Source organism: Pyrgilauda ruficollis, unplaced genomic scaffold (assembly GCF_017590135.1).
Source record: "Pyrgilauda ruficollis isolate IOZ18807 unplaced genomic scaffold, ASM1759013v1 scaffold445, whole genome shotgun sequence".
Lineage (NCBI taxonomy): Eukaryota > Metazoa > Chordata > Aves > Passeriformes > Passeridae > Pyrgilauda > Pyrgilauda ruficollis.
In genome coordinates, this window is record NW_024525989.1 from 35,915 (window position 1) to 42,362 (window position 6,448).

The following is a 6,448-nucleotide window of genomic DNA, read 5'->3' on the forward strand; positions in this document are numbered from 1 at the left end:
AGAAAATGCGTAAATGAAAGTTGCTGTTAAGCTTGCTCTTCTGCTTCTTTGGTATAGATGGAGTTACATGTTTTTGGCGAATTAAAGAAACAGTGTGAAAACTGGCTTGGCTTTGCTATTTGGGAAAAAAAAAATTAAAAAATATTAATGCTAACATGTGAAATTTGACCTTTTTCATGTTTTTGGCCCTCTGCAGTGTATATATATATATATATGTATATATATATATATGTGTAACAAAAAATATTTTAAAACTGTGATGCCACTGAGTTAAGTGGGTTAAGTGCACCTGGTTCTACACAGATTGCTTAATGCAAATATAGTTAAAAATAGCAGTTGGTGAAATGAATTAATTGGTACTTTTCAGAGCTCATTTTTGTCAGATAGATAGAAACTTTTATGAATTGACAAATTGGCAGTATCTAACTTGATTTTCATTGTATACAGACTCAGTTTTTTTTGTTTCCCTGTTTCTTGAGTTCCACAGGCAATATTTGTGAGAAATTAAAAAATAATAAAGTACTCCTGGATATTTCATGTAATACCTTGGCGTTTGTATTTATAGTTTACAAGTTTTATTTTCACTTCCTAAATAAAAGCAAAAAAAAAGAGATTAGAGAACTTTGTAAATCTCAGTGTGATTGATCCAGATTAAGTGGATTATTTCACTTTGGGGGGGTTGTGTCTTGAACTTTTTTTTTTCTTATCTTTTTGAACCATATGGGGTAATTCCTGTCATAAGGAGCTACACTTACAGTGTCATAGGAAAGGGCAAGGAGCTAAGAGATTACCTACTTAGCAGAGCTATAGTAAATCCCTAGAAAACACCCAAAACCTGCTTTTCACTAGGGTAAAGGAGTATGGCAGTTTTCTCAGTAAATAAACATACATGTAGAATTGGTATTTCCTTAGGAATTGCTGAACATAAATTAAATGGAGAAATTAGCAACATAGTAAAAAGGGTCAAACAAAAATGCAAATTAAAAAAAAATGGGTGCAGGATTTTTTTCTATGCACTTCTACACTGTGTCTATGGTTTGTGTTTTTAAAATATTTTATCAGGGAAAAAGCTGCACAAGTCAATATACAGGAGAATGTGTTTTGTTTTTTCTTGTTAATGATCTGCATCTTTTTAGAAGCTAGCCTATTCTTATAAACAAGTTAAGCACCCCTCTAGCTTTAGTTGGGTTTCCATTAAGGTTTCCTAAAAACCAAGCAATTATGTTTTGAGATGAGCCTAAGGAATTCCCACTGTAAAAAGAACTGGGTTTGGGATTTGTTTTATGCCTCTGTCCTCACCCCTCTTTTACCTACTGATTTAGGGCCAAAAAGCTGCTTGTTTCTTGAGGAGGACTGCTGGGGTTTTCTGTTAGGAAAGGGATGTAGGGGAATACTGATAGCACGATAGTCCTTCAAAAATAGTTTAGTAATACTGATTGTAGAAACTGAAACATTTTTTTTCTTTATGGAGGCATTTTTTAAAGGCTGACTGTTATGTACAGAAACTGCTGGATTTGAAATGTAGCCATGGCATGGGTTCTATAGCAGCATTCAGGTGCATGTTTCTGTAGATTATGTCTGAAATTAACTTAAAATATCTATGTGCAGAAAATCACACTGAAAAGCCAGTGTCCATAAAGGAGACAGAGGAGTCCAGCAACTTTATTAGAATAAAGAGAGTCCACTGGGGCACACGTTCGTGGGGTTTTCTCTCTCGAAGGTTTGGAGGGCTAAGCCTCCTTTTGCCCTAAACTCCTGGCTGCATGTTGCTCTCTTCCTTTTCCCATTGGCTGAGGTACTAGGAAGGTACAGCCTTCCTGAACCACCTACCACATATTCCCACCTTAAACATGTCATTTTACCCCAAAGTTCAGAAACTCAGGCTTATGCCAACACCCATTTGTCTATTTTAGGAGTCAAACTGTGGGCTCTGCAACAAACCTGCTGCCCAAAGTTAGTAGAGACACTAAGACCCATTTCAAAGACGTTAACACCCATACCCTCACCCACGAAATTGTTTGTAAAGACATTAGCACACACCTTTCCTATCAAACCCTCCTCTTCTTAATTGCCAATTTGTCTTTATAAATCTTAGTTATCATTAACTTACCTTTTTTTTAACTGCCCAGCATGATATAAAAATTAACATTTGAAACACCCCCTCCCAACTTTTCCACATCTGGCCCCTGCACCAGGTGTGGCAAGTAAATACAAAGAAACAACTTAGTATAAAGTAGACAATGACAGTTCATATTAGCCCACTAATCACTAGAGGTCCTTGGAGATGATCCGTGGCTACTGACAGCTAAGGTCTCCCATCCTTGTCTTCCTACTGAGAAGTCGAAATCACTGGGGTTTTAGAGACCTTGACTCGAGTATGATGGGTCCACCCATGTTCAGCTGTCCTGACTGCTGTTCCTGCAGTCCTGGTTGGATGTTATAAACAGCAAAGTCCAAAGGCAGGATCTGAGCTAACTGGGCTTCCTGTCAAAGAGATTTCATGAGACACAGTATTCTGACCATATACTGGTTTAAATATACATCTTCACCTCCCCACCACAATGAAAATTAATCAGGTAAGAATCCCAAACATTAATTCAAAGGGGAATAATTTAGTATCTCCTAGGGGTTCGGCTCTTATTCTTGCTAAGTTAATGTCTAAAGTCATACCCATGGCATCTTAGTTTCTGTCACCAGCTTCAAAAGGTGTTCCTTTACTTCTCCATTCATCCTTTCTATTTGACCTGAATTCTCCAGGTACCAGGGGGTATGGAGGTCCCACTGAATTCTCAAAGTAGTCATAATCCTTTGAAGGATCCCCCTGTAAAATGAGTTCCCCCGTCCAAGTCCACTGCCTCCACAATCCCATATCCTGGAATTATTTCAAAAATACCCAGTAGTTGCTGAAGTGACCAGAAACTCTTCTGGCCACTCTGCCAGCTGGCATACCACAAGCTATTTAAGCCCTCTCGCCTGGGGCATCTCAGCAAAATACACCTGACATCCTTGGAAAGGAAGTATAGCTCAGAGTCATCCTCCTGCCTTGCAAATCTTCTTTGTAGTCTGGCTATTAACTTCAGCCAGGCGCACCTCAATAGCTTATTTTGCTAAAACAAAAAGACCCAAGGCAGTACATCTTGAGGAAGGTCTCCACCAGTCCTGGAGAGCCCCAATGACCCTCCCCATAGAGTTACAATATTTGCAGGGTGTCTTAGGCTACAAAATAAGATGTAACCAAAAGTATGTATTCTATCACCATCTCCATAAGCTGTTAAAAACCAGGTGGGGCAGTGTTCTTTATCTCTTCCATGACTCATCCCTGATAACTCCCTCCAGGGGCTATCTTCTGCTAATGGGCCATCAAGCCTTACTGCAAGACTCATTAAATTACATCATCCCATTGTGAAATGCTCTGCCCAGAGGGAGGAACCAAGCATTCCTACATGGATATAATCTGAGTCTTGGAACACCATAAGCAGCCTTATCTACTGTACTCCCAGAGGACAAGAACTACATAACCACCACTGGACCTTCAGAGGAAGACCAGACCCTTCCACAAGATCACCGCTTCAACAGAACCACATCTACCACTTCAAGAGGACTGCAGCCACCATTTAATCGGACTGCTACCACCCCTCTGATCAACAGGGTGTCAGGTTGTATTCTGACTTTGTCAGGTTAAGCCAGTGTTTTTTGCATTTATTTTAATTTTTCCTAATAAACTGTAGTTCTGACTTGGAGTCTCTCACTGGTTTGCTTTCAAACTAGTACACAGGGGTCAAAGCTCCTGGCATTCACTATTAAGTGTTCTTTGTAAATCAATTCTTCCCTCTTTCTTCTGCCCCATGACATTTAGTTATCTCCAACTCCTCTGGTGGAAAAGACAGCACCACTCTCCCCTCCCACCTCCCCTGGCAACGGCTGAGCCAGAGGGAGTGTCTTGGTTTAGGGTAAATTTGGGAGAAAACCTTTAAAGGGGGCTCTTCTAGAAAGCAAATCTACACGGCCCCTCCCCCCAACCAGTTCGGGAAGGATTTTTCAGAGAGAAGTGGAAAGAATTTGTTCATTTAACAGGTACAGCACTTTTTTTAGCACATAAAATTAACAATATTGGATGATAATACTTTTTTACTGTTTTGAAAAAGATGATAAATTTAGAAAGGTTTATTTGGAAGTGGTTGTTTTATCTTTTTTTTTTTGGCACTGGGAATAGCTGCTGCATGTCACAAGGTGCAAATTTTTGGTGTTTTTTAGGTTTTAGTTTGGAGTAGGCTTGAGTGGTTTTAAGAAAAGAAAAGAAAAGAAAAATAGTCTAGGGAAAATTTGGATTGCTTAGTTAAACTAACAAGCAGAAGCAAGAGCAAAGCAGGAGAAAAGCAGGAGTGAGAGAGCAAAGTAAAAGCTAAAGCTGTACTATGTATTGTCTTCACTTTTGTGCCTTGTTGACCATTGGGGGAGTGAGCAGACTGATAACAAAACAAAACAAAGCTTCGCTTTTCAGAGCCAGTTTTGAAGGTATAGAATATAATATTTAGCATAAACAGAACAACGATTGGGGATATAAGCATCATAACATTATTTTAGGACATTCTACTCTTTATTTTTATATCGTCAACATATTATCAAACATTATGTATTTCATTCACATAAAAACTTGTTTTTTTTTTTTTTTAAATTATAAGCAATATTCATCATGTCATTGTCGCATTTCTATATTGGACTATTGAATTTAGGCTTTATATTATAGAGCTGCAGTGGTTTTTATTTTCATTTTATTCACTTAAAACTTAATTTTTTATTTGTTCAGACTTTCGACACTTAGACTTTTTTTTATTTTTTATTTGCTCAGACTTTTGATACCTGCACATTTTCTTTTATTTTATGTTTGTGTGGTTTAATGTATAGACAATGGCAGTAGCATTTAACAAATAATGATATTTGTATATTATTTTTACTCTATAATCATTTTTTTGAGGTACATATTGTGTTGTTTAATTTTTTTGCATTATTTATTATGTGCAACTTGGTTTTTGAGCAAAGATAACTTCACAAATGGGTTTGTTTGTACTCGAGGCAGAATTGATTTACATGGTTTTCTTTAATAAACTTTTGACATGTACTACTGGGATTTTATTTTTATTTATTATATTCAGGGATTTAGACTGGGCAGGATTTGTTTGGTTGGTGGACTTTTGGGTGTTAATTAATCAGGTGGATTTTGTTAAATGTTGTTTTTAATATTTGAAAGATCCCCCACCCAAGGTTTTTAACTGAGTTTTTAGTAGTTTATTGTATTTTTTAATTTTGTTTGATATGGGCATCTATATGGAGGACTTTTACAGGTAGCTTTTTTATTCAGGTAGCAATGTTTTTTTATTTTTTAGCAGTTTAAATTGGGGGTTTTTACGCTGTTAGTTAGCTTTTTTTACTTTTCTAGTTATTTTTACAGAGCATTGGTTACTATTTATGAATTACTATACAAGTAGAGCTTTGGCTACTTTTTTTTTTTTAATGTCTAGGGTTAGTTGAACGGTTTTGAGTTTTGTAAGTTGGCTTGATTTATTTTTTCTTTTAGTGGTTTTTGTGACTTGTGTGAGGTTTTATATGGCTATTTTTTACTTCTGATTCACTCTTATGATGCGATAGGAACTGTCAGTGAAAAGAGCATAGTGTGTTTTCTTTGGTGGCAGTTGGTTATATGGAGGAGCTTTTTCAGTTTGTGTTATTGGTTTTTGTTTTTTATCTGTGACGCTAACATTTTTATTTTCGGGTTAATTTGTAAGTATTTTTAAAATTTTAGGGAGATTTAGTTTATTTATATGGGCGTGTTGTGTGATAAGAGCAATTTATTTGTTTTATGTAGTACTGGTGGCATGGTGGGTAGAAGGAATTTTGTTTTTGAATATTCACCCCAGCACCAGTAGTCGAGGTGTTAGGAGGAGTTGTGTTTTTGTACTAATTACTTCTGAGTTGGTTTGGATTTTTTTATAGGTAGCTAAGATTTCTTTCTCTGTTGGGGTGTAGTTAGCTTTAAACTTTTTGTAGCTTTGATTTTAAAATTTTAGTGGTCAACTTTGAGTCTTTCTAGGTACTTTTTGCTAAAGGTTTTAGGACAAACCATGATTCCCGGCTGCAGAGTAGAGCATGTTTTTTATTTTTGGTTATTTTACTTTGCTTTTTTTGATGGCAAAACCAGCTCCCAGGAGGATTTGGATGATTTTTTTTTTTTTCAAATATTTCTGCGTCTGTGTTCTTCTACACAATGATGTCATCAATATATTGTAGGTGTTTTGGAGCTTTAATTCTTTTTAGTGCGGTTTGGATTAGATCATGGTAGATGGTAGGATTGCGTTTCTATTTTTGAGGCAGTCAGTTTTAGGTATACTGCACTCCCCTCCACGTGAAAGCAAACTGAGGCTTGCATTTTGTTGTTAGAGGAATGGAGAAA